The sequence below is a fragment of the Triturus cristatus genome, chromosome 2_1, assembly GCF_964204655.1.
Source record: "Triturus cristatus chromosome 2_1, aTriCri1.1, whole genome shotgun sequence".
Taxonomy (NCBI): Eukaryota; Metazoa; Chordata; class Amphibia; order Caudata; family Salamandridae; genus Triturus; species Triturus cristatus.
This window is the reverse complement of record NC_140581.1, coordinates 853,002,655-853,015,461: the sequence shown is the minus strand read 5'-3', so window position 1 is coordinate 853,015,461 and position 12,807 is coordinate 853,002,655. Positions and strand designations below refer to the sequence as shown.

General features: G+C 43.6%; 1 protein-coding gene and 1 pseudogene across 3 annotated transcripts in view; both read left to right on the top strand.

The window, feature by feature from the left end:
- SMARCA2 (SWI/SNF related BAF chromatin remodeling complex subunit ATPase 2) overlaps nucleotides 1-12,807 on the top strand; it is a 1,761,756-nt gene that overhangs the window by 666,748 nt on the left and 1,082,201 nt on the right. The gene's annotated exons all lie outside the window — the stretch shown is intronic.
- LOC146865976 (uncharacterized) lies at nucleotides 10,915-12,787 on the top strand (annotated as a pseudogene).

Here is a 12,807-nt window from a genome sequence, read left to right as displayed (position 1 = left end):
TCGATGCCCATGCGCACTATCACCGAAAGGAGGAGTCACCTACCTTGTGTCTACAAGACTTCTTCGAACAAAAACAAAGTGCAAACATCCGGACCCAACACCAGATGACGATCTATGCTAAAGCATATGACTCTACAGCTCTATATGCCAAGAACAGATGCATACTGGGTAAGTAACATTTTCCTTCTGGTTAATGTTTGGGTTTTCTGTGTGTGGTGATTTGTAGTGGTAGATTGACTCTCTAAGCCATCCACCGTAACCAGAGTCAGCTATGCTAAGGCACTTTTTAGAGTGCTCACAGTCCTCTTTATGATCTTTACTATTGTTGCCTTTCTAAATTTTCTAAGTACATGCGGTTTAAAGTAGTTCTAGTGCCATGCCTGAGGTTGAGTTATTTCCTGTCTGGGTAGTTTGTTCTGGACCTGGGATCAGGTTATACAAAACCTTGCCAAATGGCTTAGGTTTTTGTCCTAATTCAATGCTTCTCAATAGTTCTGTTTTTTTGGAGCTCGTTTCTAATTTTTAATGTCCCTATACTATTGCATCTTGAAATTTCTTGTATCCCCCTATTTCCTGTCCCAATATTTCTGATGTTCCCTCAACCTGTTGCCTATGATAATCCCAGACCTCAGTCTCCCATTGGGTCATGCCTTACTTAGCTCTGAGTCCTCCTTCATCAGGGTCTCTGCAATTGATTAGATGTCTACAGCGGCAAACCTATTTCTTCCATAGGGCACAAGAGAAAGATGGAGGGGAAGACGTGATAGGAGGTTTTGCAGGAAAAGGATGAGGAGGGGAGGGAAAGGGAGTGGTCTATAGAGGAGAAGAGTGGATGGAGAAATATAAGGTAGCTAAAATGAGAGAGGGTCATTTCAGAGTGAAGATAAAGAATTTGTGATTTGGAGAGGAGTGAAAGAGCAGTGTGGGGGAAAGGGATTGAGGAGATGTGCTCATGTGGAGGGGTGAGGGTGCTTCTGGAATTGATGAGGGTGCTTCTGGAATTGATGAGGGTGCACCAGGGTTGTGGGGATGGCGAACCTGGAGTCGGGGTGAGGACAGTTCTTAAATATGTAAGTCATGGGGCCTGATTCACAAACTGCATTTTGTAGTACTACAGTAGGTACTACAAAACATACTACAAAGTGCAAATCACAAACTACAATTTTTTAAATAATTTACACTTTTGTATTGCGTCCCTGCCTCCATTATTTTCTATACAAGTGTTTTGCAGTTCCAGTGGTTGGCCATATCTAGGGCTGGACGTACTATAAAAGTGTAAGTTACTACAAAAGTGTTGTTTCTGTATACCTAAAAGTAGTACACTAACTCAAAAGAGTGTAAGTTACCTGTGTGACTCAGGCCCATGTAGGGATGTGAAGGAATGAAAGATGCGTATCCTGTGTTCCGACAGCTTTATGACCAAGACATAGTTTGCATGGGTATCTCTAGAGAACATCTTTGCAAAGAAGCTTACATTTGTTCTGAACGTATTATTTTGCCTCCTGGTGCTTCATGTCAAAAGACCTGTACCTTATTTGTGGACTTATGCAACTGAAGGTTCTTTATCGTCTGATTAACATGCTAGATATTCCCTATTGTCAAGTAGGATAACCTTAGGAAACAATGTTATGTAGTAGTAGTAATCAATGAAGCTCTAACCCCTAAAAATAGCTATGGACACATACAGCCTGTCTTCCTCTTTTTATGACCCAAAGTGCGACCACTCGGGTGGATACGCATCAAGCTCTAAACCCTTCAGAGAAGCTCCAACTGCCAGATTTTGTACTGCATGTTAAGGTAAGGGAATCCTAAGGAGGCTGTTCTTCTATTTTTGTCTATTTAGCCACAGATTATGGCATTTCACTTTAGCATTGAAGATTTTCAAAATATTACAGTTTCCGATACAATATCCATGGTGGTGTACTATTTGCTGAAGATAGCCAAGAAACCTTTACAGCAGTTACAATTTAAAAAGTGTACTACCAGTGGGAAGATAAAGATGTTTATGGATTGCAAACACTTAGTGTATCCAAAAGTATGTGACACTGTCATACATTATTAGAAAACCCTCAAGGACATGGACTCAGGGCTATTTGATGAGGAAAAATCTGCATCATCTAATCCTGTAGCAGCAAAGGTAAAGTTTAAACATTCCTTAGAAATGGTCGCAAATAAGCCTGTCCAAACCATTGCTGTATTGATGAAAAACTCTGACTAAGCTTGCCAATTAATGCACAAGCTTCAAGCCTGTCACATACACCTACAACTAGGGGCAAAATGTAATCTACACCAATGAAACCTACTCTGTATCTGGTACCAGATCTCTTTTGCATAGTGTGACAGATATTCCTGTAAGAAATGTACAACATTGGATTATACAGCCTCACTGGCTGGGAAAACCAGTTTGTTGGTTATGGTTTCATCATCGGCTGCAACCTGGCCTTGAGCACCATCTTTGTCTTCAGCACTGGCGGGCAGTTAGATGTGCAGAAGACTTCTCAGTCAAGGACACTTTCATAACCGTTGGCTGGATACTCATTTACAATGGCAATAAGCAAACAATTCCAACTATACACCATCAACATTTGAGTCATCTGCAGCGCTATTGGCAAAGGTAGCATCAAATATAGCATCAATGGCATCGGTTTTGTCTGTTGTGGCACAATGGGTTGCAGCTCCATCAATTGTGGCACAGTTTGTTGTGGTGTCATTGGTTGCTATATTGTTGGTTGCTCCACTATCTTTGCTTTGCAACCAGTGCTTAAGCAGTTACAGAGCCTCTTTACTGTGCTCCAGATCAGTCACCAATTCCTTCAGTTTGGCCAGTACAGTCGCTTCCAGTATTGCCTTTAAATTTTAGAACGGATCACCTTAATTCATTCTGCAAGAACCAGTAATCACTGAAGGTGATCAGGAGAGTCAAAGTAATTTAATAGATCATTTATTGTACAGTTAATTACAACCTTTACAAAAGCAAAAAAAAAAAAGCACGAGATGCATTTTAAGGATCATCACATCTTAAAAGGATCCATCAGTGCCCCAGAAAGATTATCTAGGCCTTAGATAGTACAGGGTTGCGATCCTTGAAGTAAATCATGAGGCTAGTTATGAGAAAATAGATCTCATTGAGGTTTTTTTTCAGATCGAATAAAGATGATGGCGAACCAGAAGCAACACTTTCAGTGCAGTTGAAAATTCATCATGTCAAACATGTTTCTGATGATGAAAATGATGATGTTTAGTATTGTCACTGTTACCAGAATAGATGCTCACAACGGGGCAGATTCACAGAACTAATCTGAGACAAAATCCTAAACTTAATACTTTTGGTATTCACAGAAGGCATTTAGTAGTAGTAAAGTTAGGATTTTGTCTTCAGTTGGACTTAAGACAGACTTGAGACAGACTTGGGACTACTAAATGCCTTCTGTGAATACCAAAAGTTGTAAGTTTAGGATTTTGTCTCAGATTACTTCTGTGAATCGAGCCCAACAATTTATGCCCTTACCTCAATGTCTACGACAAGACAACAGACAATACCTATCCCTACCTATGCCTATGATTCAGGCTCCATTGGACTTCCTAACATCTTTGCAAGAGATAATGAAGCCTTTTACAGAACATAATGTTTCAACACTGCAGTTTCCTCTCATGTAGTGTTCGCAGACTCCATCACAGGTTCTGATGTTCTGACTTGTACTCCTGTATCCGAGGTGGAGCCTTTTATCTGTACAATAGATGGTTCTCAGGTGCATAACAACAGTAATAATGAGAATGTGTATGATGAGGGACAAGATTTTCATGGTGTAGGAAATGGGCAGTGTCCTTAAGTTAGAATATCCCCCTGGCACCAGACTGTGTCTGGAGAACTTTGTAGTTGCCATGTGCCAATAGGTATCGTTCTGTGGTTCCATGCTGTCTACATATTGCCCCAGCGGAGCAGCATATAAGCAGCAACCCTGTGGGCAGATATCCATTCCTTTTTTTCCATGCCTTCTGACACGGATCCAGAGCTCTGCTCCCAAATTTGCCAGTCCTCTGCCAACTCCCCAAAACGTTTTCACAGGGTGCAAGGGAACGATGGCCCCACCCAAAACAACAGTATTCAAACCATGCCGCAACTGAAGGAAGCAAATGCCAGTTATGGACCCACAAAAGGTGTGGCTTTAGTGCGTGGCCCCCAGGCATGACTCGGTCGTGTGATGAATGCACTCTGATGCACCTGAAGGCAATTTGAGACTGGGATGCAACGATTTATGTCACTGAACACAAGAAGTAGTCATGATATTCATGCAGACCCCGCTCCAAGTCGCGGTCCCGGTCCATGTCCCGGTTATGAAGCCCTTCTCATGACTGCTTCACTTCTAGCTCAAAATCTTCAGATAAATCGACATCCAAGCACAAGAAAGCAAATCAAGACTCAGCCCCATCCTGTCTGTCTGACTCCAACGTTAAGGCGTAAGGGTATTGAGGCTTAAGTTTCAAGTCGAAATTCCTCAGTTAGCCCACGTGCATCCCAAGGTCTCTGGACTGCTATAAACCACTCAGCAGATCAAGGCCTTCAAAGCAGTCATGCCGTAAATCTGCAGTGTTCTTCCGACTACCTGGAGTTCTTCAGGCTCCACGGAACTACAGGGGCCTTTAGTCAGGTTACAACAGACATGTCCTTTCTAGCGCCGTCTATCTTCTTATAACCAGTTGCTAGGCCTGTACTGATTTTGGTACAGACTTCCACTCACTGCTTGAAGATAATCGCCAGCTGCCGATACCAGTGCCACCTGTGATGTAGGATTGATCCAGTACTGATGCCAGGGCGAGCTCGACCATTGTCCGGGAGCGTAGCTTCATCAGTAAGATTTTTTTTGGGGGGGGGGGGGATCAGATTTCCTGACCATCACGCTGGCATATCAAGTTAAAATACATTATATGACAAGCAGGTCGCATGAGAGGGGCTTAGGAGGCAGTGGAGAATGAGAGGTATACAGATTAATAGGAGTGCTAAGTGAGAGAAAAAATATTTTGTGAAATAAACATTTTTAGGACCTTCAAATTAGAGATATGTGTGTGGTTTTTTTCAGTGCGTGAATGCAAAAATCACAGGTAAAATCCGACAGACACCTCACCATACGCGACTAAATGCACATGTACCCAATTATTCATCTGAAAATACAATTTTAGGTGGGGTGTAACACCCCCCCCCCCCTTTAAAGCTACGTCTCTGCCGATGTCATACTAATTACAAATGAGCAGACAGTTGTCATGAACCCTAACTGTAACTCAGTGCCTCTATTGCATCTCAGCTGTCAGCAAGGGCTTCATTTTATTATGGTTCTCATTGTGGTCCTGTGCCAGAGCAGGGTGCACATCAGGAAACTGATGATGGTGATAGGGATGGCTTGCTCCCCCTCATTATACTTATGGTTCTTTGTATTTTGAGTTACAAAACTGCAGTGGGCTTGATTCGTGTCCTGAGACAAAGCTGGACTCAAACATGGGCCAAACCTGGTGGTTTGGAGGGCAGCTGTAGTACTAGAATTCAAGCTGCCCTTCACTGAGAGTAAAACAAATGTTTTGACAGATATTTTGCTGTCTAGTCCAGCAACATCTGAGCCCTTGCTCCCATTTAATGATACTACCTGGTTGAAAGCATGTTCTTGCCTGCCTGGTAGTCGGCAGGTGGCCAGGCAACATATGCCGGTGCCCAGTGGCCCAGATTTTCTCAATGACCACCCTACTCTGGAGAGTCTCATTGGTTAGTCCTTGACCAGCAAGATGAACCCCCAGTTCATTTCAGACTAATCCATCGGTTAGAGAATCCTAAAGGATTAATGCCTTGAAAAATATCGTTTTTCTTTTGCCAGCCTGGCACTGAGATCCTTAAAACCGAGTCTGTGTATTAAGGCAATTCAAACATCCCCTTTGGGACATGGCCTGCGAGATCTTGTCAGCAGTCCTGAATGGCCTTAGGGCCTCTGTGGCTCAGACGATCGCTAAGGGGCAGGGTGCAGCCACATATGTTCTCCATGTAGGCCTGAATACTACGGACTACATTCTTCAGCCTACTAGGATAAGATCAACTGAATTCTTTAGAAATGTGCAGGCATTGCTAATGACCATGCCCTTAATAGGTCTCACCTTTTCGGAGAGAAAGCATACTCAACTTTAAGAATGCTTTCAAGGCAGCAGAGCTAATTGCATTCTTTCTGAGCCCTGCAAAGCCATTTCCCTTTCAGTTCTGGAAATATAGGGGCAATTCCAGGTAGCTAGTAGGTAGAAAGAGGAAGCATTCCTACCCTTAAACGCATCAGACAGCCCACTCTTTTTGGGGATGCAGAACTGACAGAAAGCGTGGAGACTAACAGGGCCCCCAGTCCTCCCACTCCTCCTCCCCTGAGGCACCTACAATCAAACCGCTTAGTTTGTTCTCAGCGGGCCCAACTAGTGGGAGACAGAATCAAGCACTTACTCCTGGTTTGGCAAACCATCACATCCAAAAGATAGGTGTTGCAACTTGTTATAAAAGGCGCACCCTACCTTTTCACTCCTCCCCACCCTGCTTGCACTGTGTATAAGGGTGTCAGTGCCGGCTTTGTTCACCTCCTTTTTGCATAATCAGTCCCAGAGGGTCAAGCTGGCACTGGAAAAAGCTTCCTAATTAAAGCCCTCATTGGTTATCTACAGAAGAGTACAGAACCAAATTTGTCATGTGTAGTAACCGCACCAGCAGGTTTAGCTGCATATAACATTAAAGGAATAACTATATCGACTACTAATGCTACCTGTTGACAATGACAATAAATTGGAATATCAGAAATTATCTGGTGATGCTTGCCATGAAGTATTAAGAGAATTGAAAAAACTGAAGCTTCAAATCCTTGATAAAGTAAGCATGATATCAAACATAATGCTTGTGTTCATACACTTAACCCCTTTGCTGTTAGGACTCCCCCCTGTGCTAAGCCTTTTTTCGGCTATTTGGGGTAGTGCACGCTTAGGCCCCTGTAACGTTTTGACCATATAAGGTATCCACGCCAAATTTGCGTCCTTTTCTTCCAACATCATGGGGATTCTAATGGTACCCAGGGTTTGTGGATTCCCGTGGAGGAGACCCAGAAATTAGCCAAAATACAGCTACATTTTGTTTTTTTAGGTAAAAATGCGAAAAAAGGGCTGCAAATGAAAGTGTCTGGGGTTTTCCCTGCAAATGGTATCAAAAAAAGGGTTGTGGGGTTGAAATCACCATTTTCCCAGCTTTTAGGGAATGACAGACTTTTGTCGGAAAACCAACATTTTTTACAGTTTTGGCATTTTTCTGGGACATAGCCTACTTTTGCTATTTTTTGTGCTTTCAACCTCCTTCCAGTTAATGGTAGAAATGGGTATGAAAGCAATAATGGATCCTGGAAAGCTATACATTTTAAGAAACTTAGACAAAATTCTGAATGCAGCAAGGGGTCATTTGTGTAGATCCATCAAGGTTTCTTTATAGAAACTAACAGTTAAATATAGGAGAAATTGAAAATTAGTTGAAAAAAACAGCCTTTTTTTTATGTCAATGTTTTCACCTGTAACTACTTCTAATTATGACAGCTCTTTGAAAGCAATATACCGTTACACACGCTGGACCTTACTGGTTGTGGGGATATATAGGACTTGTAGGTTCACCAAGAACCCGACGAACCGAGAGTCAAAAACTGAGCAGCAATTTGCAATGGCTTTTTATTATGTACCGGGTAAATAGCAATTATTGTGGGAAAATGTATACATCGAAAAATCGGTATGAAAGACACCTATGTATTTCTGAAATGGGAACAAAATATAGAGTTTAGAAACAGTAGATATTTGCACATTTCCAAAATGGGGAATACTCATACTAGCATGAGAATTATCGGTCATTTTTCAAAATGACTCCTTTTTTACACAATGCCTATCATTTGGAAGGCAGAAATGCATCGAAAATCAATAGGTGATAACAGTTGCCTTACAAATCCGAATTACCCTAAGTCTCCCAATAAAAATGGTACCTCACTTGTGTGGGTAGGCATAGTGCCCATGACAGGAAATGGCTCAAAATCCAATGTGAACACACCACATTTTCACAATGAAAAATGACCCTTTTTTGGCAAAGTGCCTAGCTGTAGTTTTTTAACCATAGCTCTGCCGACACCTAGGGAAACCTAGCAAACCTATACATTTTTTAAAACTAGGCTCCCAGGGTAATCCAGCATTGTTACTTGACTGTCTCCCACCAGGTTCTGTTACCCAGAATCCCTTGCAAGTCAAAAAACCCACATTTTCCCCACATTTTTGTGGTGGAAAGTTCTGGAATCTGCATGGATCCACAAATTTCCAAAATAAACAAAGAAGGGGGTATCCTTAAATGAGAGAAGGTAAAGACTCTCTGTCTGTTAGAGAGTTCTCAGAGAAGTAAAAAGATAAATTATTTCTTTTTTATGAAACCCCTCACTCACCAACCTAGTTGGTGACATGCTTCATCATCGGGGTCCACCCGAGCAGTCGAATACCACTCGGGTGTGCTTCAACGCCTGATTACAGCGGAGCAGGTTTGTTATTATATCAGTACGTGTAAGTGACGTGTGTGAGTGAGTGAAATAAAGTTAAAAGTAATCCTACTGTACTCCCTAACAAATTTAATTTGGAGCAGCAGGGTCACGATTAAAAAAGTGGTGAAATGTAATACTAATGTAGGTTTAATTTGACCTAAAGTATTATCCAAATATTGATGGTCTACATGTTTCAACCTTTAAGTGTAATCACAGGTTTTCGTTAGGACCTATCGACACACCGGGCGGTCTACACGCACTAAGGTGCATCCAACCCTGGAGCGTCTGTGTGCCACCTACATATACTTGCGCAGGTGGTAAAAAGGGTTCAGGGAGTCCTCTGTGTACAGATGAACCTGAAAAAAGCACATACAGTTCTGGGCAATCAGAAAATGATCTATTTAGAGTTAGAATGAACAGTGCTCATTTCCGTGTAAACTCTCATTTATGCGCATATAATCACCTCATTCTGAGTTATGCGCCCCATGTAATTACCATTGGTTGTTGGAACTGAGCATTCGTTCCATATTATGCGAAATTAGCATCAACCCACTAAATCATTGTGGAAATCGTGGGTGTCTTACGGCTACACAGCAATTGTGATTATACTTGATGTGTGATTCTATAGAGCGGACAAAGACGCACGTGAAAAAGACTCTATTTGTGACATGCGTGCGCTAAGGAAAATTATTTAAAAACAGAACACGGTGGAAAAAAGGGAAAATGGATCAAGACTCACTCGCGATTCTTACTCGAATCGTGTCATGGGCTCATAAGGGAGACAGACGGTGCTGCATTACTGTTGGACAAGAAACACAAAACACGGGCGGCAATGATCAGAACACTTAACTCGAAGTGCCTCACGTGTGCGTGGCCACCAGCTCTTCCCTACATACTCTTACCTCAGCTCACCGACTGCCTGCCACAAACCTGCGGTGCTTCCCCCAGGCGCCCGGATGTTACTGAATGGGCAGCAAGGCTTCAACTAAATACTCCTCACTTCCTGGTTATACGTCACGTGACTAGTGGGCATGGCCTGGAGTGAGGAGACAATTCTTAAAGCGACAGGTCGATTTTTGCTGGTGAATGGCTGGTCATAGGTGAGGTAATAAGAGGAGTCAAGAGTGATTATTAAAAATATATTTACATGGAGTAGGACCTTCCACACGTGGGAGGAATGCTACAGAAAGGAAAACAGTAGTTCAGTTAAAATTACATGGCACAGAGTTCCAAGGTATGCAATCGTTCATACCATGTTTGTGGGTGGACAATCTGTGTATCCAGCGTTGTTCTTTTTCATACAGATATTTCTGTGTGTTAGTACCAGTCACAGTTTCAATTATCGTCCAACGCATATCGTTGGGTGTATGATTGTGTTGAAGAAAGTGTTCTGTTAAAGGCGTGGTTTGTTTTTTGCATCTAATAGTGCTCCTGTGCTCACAGATCCTCTGCTTCACTTTCCTTGTTGTTATCCCTATGTAACGAAGTTCACACGGGCAGGTAATTAAATATACTGCATTAGTGGTGTTACAGTTTGTATGTTTTCTTTGTGACCATTCTCTGCCAGGTTCTAGGGATAGTGTTTTTGTGGCTGTGGTGAGATGGCACACGCTACAGTCACCGCATGGAAAATGACCTGTAATGTTAGGTAGTCCCCATGAATTAAGGACAGTACATCTTGTTGGTGTCCACCCACCCCGCGTTCCCCAAAGTCTTCCGAGAAGAATGGTACCTCACTTGTGTGGTTCGGCCTAGTGCCCGCGACAGGAAACAGCGCAAAACGCAACGTGGACACACCTCAATTTCGCATGCTTTGTATTCTCCTGCCATCTAGTGTTTGGTCCAGATGTTTGTAAGTTGGTTTTGTTCGAAGAATTCTTTCCAGTCACGAGGTAGGTGACTCCTCCTTTAGGTGATAGTGCGCATAGGCATCGACTATATTGTTAGATTGTTTTTTTCTGCCATCGTGTTTGGACGGGTATTGCTGCGCTCCGCTTCGGAATCGATCCATGGGTTCCCCCTCGGCGCAGTTCTCTCAACCTCGACGGTATTGTTTTCGAACGTGCTTCTCTTTCCGCGGTTCAATTCGAATTTCAAGAAACTTCGGCATTTCGACCAGAAGATCTGCGGGCAGCCTTCCGGCCCATTCGTATCCGTCGGGCTCCCCGTCGATGGAACGGACTCCATTTAAATTCTGTGCCCTTTGCCACGTGAAATATCCACGTACAGACTCTAATCCGGTGTGTAATTTGTGCTTCTCCCCCGAGCACAAAGAGCAAGACTGCACCACGTGCCGATCTTTCAGATCAAGGAAAACTCTCCGTGATTGTCGAGCTCGACGTCGAGAGATATGCAGCGGTTAGATGTCACACCAGACCTCATCGGTGAAGACTCCGAACAAGAAGAGGTATCAGTGGCAGAGGAGGAGCTGGCTTCAGCTGTGTCTGACTCCAGATCAGACTTACAGATTGACTTCCATGACGATGATGTGCCGCAGGGACAAGGGGACGTGAGTACCGAATACACCTTCTCCCCCCCTCCCACCCACCGTCCCTAAGAAATCTAAGGCGTCGGCACCACCTCCGCCTCAAGGCCGACGTCGGCACCGAGAAGAAGTTTCCATCGCTTCACCTCATGGCTCGGCACCGAAACGCTCTGAAAAGCCTTCCGGCTTGGAACTGAGTCGGCCAAAGCCCACTCCCCAGCCGAATTCTTCAAGCTCTAAAGACAAGATGAGTTCCGAACCGAAACTTAAACATCCTTCGAAGTCGGAACCCTCGGTACCGAAAGACATTCCGGCTCAGCTCCGAAAGCTTTGGTGCCGAAAAGCATAGCCTTGCCTACTGCACATTCAGATCCAAACATAGACACTGTACCTCCGAAACTGGATCCAAAACAGAAAAAACTGTATATTCACCCAGACACAGGGCATATCCATGCCAAAACAACATCTGAGCACAAGCTTTTTGATGATCATAGCCCATGCAAAATTCCTCTGAAGAAAAAAAGTGTAGGCACTAGACCTTTCCATACACTTCCATCTCCTCCCCCTCCCTCCCCACCACAGCTTGATCCTTTACAGATTACACCTAGTCAGTCACATCTACCTCATTTTCACACAGGTGACATTGACGATGATAATGCACAATTACCAGATCCTTGGCCGGATTACCCAACCGATCCTCCACAGGATACAGACCCAGACCTTTATCCTGCCAGGCCATCTCCACCTGATGCCAATCTGTCATACTAGCAGCTTATTGCTAGAGCAGCAGAATACCATGGGGTGGAGCTACATAAAGAGACTTGAGAGGAAGATTTGGTCTTTGACACTCTGGGATCCCATAAGTCCAGTCAGACACTGCCTATGCTCAAAGGTATGTTAAGGCACACAGACGATATTTTTAAAGATCCCGTCTGTGCCAGAATCCTTACTCCTAGAGTAGATACAAAATATAAATGTCCCCCACAGATCCTATTTTTATCAAGGGTCAGTTGCCACTTGACTCTTTAGTGGTATCAAATGCTAGAAAGAGAGCTAACTCTCAAGCATCTAAGCATGCTCCTCCACCAGATAAAGAATCCAAACTTAACGATGCTTCTGGCAAACAGGCAGCTGCGCAAGCAGCTAACCAATGGCATATTGCTAATACGCAGGGCCTACTAGCAAGATATGATGCAGCCCATTGGGACGAAATTGAACAATTACTTCAGTTTCTCCCAGAGGAGCATAATGCCAAGGCTCAGGATTTAGTCCAAGAAGGCAAACTAATTTCTAATTTCTCTATCAGATGCACTCTAGATGCAGCCGACACCGCAGCTAGTGAGGTAAATACTAGCATCTTGCTACAACGATATGCATGGTTACGGATATCCGGGTTCAAACCTGAGGTCCAACTATCCATCCTGAATATACCTTTTGATAAAAACATCTTTTTGGCCCTGAAGTCGATCTAGCGTTCGAAAAATTTAAAAAGGACACCGATGTAGCAAAATCGATGGGAGTGCTGCAATCTCCCTCAAATAGAGGTTCCTTTCGACGCTCTTTTTATAGGGGAGGGACCAAGTCCACAGGCACTGACCAGAACACCTCCTCCTACAATGGCAATTCCCAATCATCTTTTACAAGGGGATGTTTCAGAGGAGGGTATAGGGGAAACAGTCCCAGGGGCAGAGGTAAAAACACCACACCTCGCACTCCCCCATCCTCAAGTAAACAGTGACTTCCCAACACTTCCCTCCG